Raw genomic sequence first — 1,455 nt, 5'->3', positions numbered from 1 at the left:
AAAAAAAAAAAAAAAAAAAACCCAAATTTTTATATTTATGTCTAATGAAACATGATTGACAGATATTGCATGATATATCAAAATCAGTTCAATAAAAAATTCATAATCACATAGCTTGAAAACATTCTAGTATTTTCTGTTTTTAGATACGACTATTGCACTACAGCTTAGAGTTCTCCAGTCTGCTATCGAATTTATAAGGACCATTGCAGATCACGACTCTGAAAACCTTACAGATCCATTCTAGTCACCTTCTGCCCTCCATTAGGTAGTGTTTCAGAAGCAGAAAAGTATTGCTGGTGAGTATCAAGGTAATATTTTAATCATTATAAATGGAAGGTAGCTAGACTTTCCTCTGTTCTGATGATATTCACATGTTAAAAATATTTCTTAGCTTAAAAAGTTAAGCTGTAAAATTTGAGAAAGTATTCCTCCTAGAGAAAAGCATTCTGCTGCTTTCTTTTCAGCGCCCTTCTCATTTAATTATTTCTTGAGCACCTACCATGTGCCAAGCACTGTGTTAAATGCTGGAGATACAATGATGACAGAAGCACAGAGTCTGCTCTTGCAGAGATTTTAAATAGTAGGGAAATGTATAGGTTAGGAATAGAGATTATAGCAGGGCAGCCAGATTTACATCAGGAGTTAGGGAGATTTCTGAGGAAGTAAGATGTCAATATGGTCATAAAGGATGAAAAGGGAGTCAGCAAGGTCGGGAGTCAGAGGAAAAGTGTTAACAGGCAGAGTGGCCGGTTTATGTGGAGGTCTTGCGGCAGGGAAAGCTGCACTTGTACAAAGCTGAATGAATGTGGCACTTGATGAGACTGACCCAGACAAGGCTGTGCAGTGTGGCATGGACCAGTTCATAAATAATAACACAGGCCCATTAAGGAAGTTAGATTTTATCTAATGGGAAGTCATCAAAGGTTTTAAGTAGGTGGCATGATAAAAGATTTTCATTTTGTTAAGATCACTCTGTCTTCTGTGTAGAGAGTGGGTTAGAGGAGAGCAAGAGAAGTAGTGGGAGTCCAGGCGGGAGGCCACTGCAGCAGTCCAGGCAGAGAGTGGTGGTGTGGATATGGTTAAAGTGCACCAGACATCGGGGCCTGCTGTAAATTAGTACATATCACCAAATAATAAGTATTCATATTGTAAGACTTCCTTATTTTTTCCACAAAATCTGCTATGACCTGGTGTGGTCCACGCCATGGCATGATCCTAAAGGAGTCAGCATGGGCTGCCCTCTCCGAGCTGGCAGGGCCACTGGAGGGAGAGCTGTTGGCAAGGCCACAGCTACGAGCACTTGCTGCAACCAGAAGGACTGCCTGCCTCGGCTTTGTGGCTATTGCCTTCTCTTTCAATATTTTGGTTAGCGTGGCAGTTCTCTGAATTCCCAAAAGATTATAAAAATAACACAAATAATTATGCAGTCATTGAACTAAACATTCCCACAGA

At 40.3% G+C, this 1,455-nt stretch overlaps 1 long non-coding RNA gene across 1 annotated transcript in view; it reads left to right on the top strand.

The window, feature by feature from the left end:
* LOC103606625 overlaps positions 1-294 on the top strand; it is a 3,108-nt gene extending 2,814 nt beyond the window's left edge. The window contains exon 3 of the long non-coding RNA XR_551904.1: positions 147-294. This is a non-coding gene — a long non-coding RNA (uncharacterized LOC103606625). The remainder of the gene's footprint in view (positions 1-146) is intronic.
* The last annotated feature ends 1,161 nt before the right edge of the window (positions 295-1,455 follow it).

This window comes from Galeopterus variegatus, unplaced genomic scaffold (genome assembly GCF_000696425.1).
Source record: "Galeopterus variegatus unplaced genomic scaffold, G_variegatus-3.0.2 Scaffold6747, whole genome shotgun sequence".
Taxonomy (NCBI): domain Eukaryota; kingdom Metazoa; phylum Chordata; class Mammalia; order Dermoptera; family Cynocephalidae; genus Galeopterus; species Galeopterus variegatus.
Note: the sequence above shows the minus strand (reverse complement) of the source record. Positions and strands in the feature narration are given on the sequence as shown.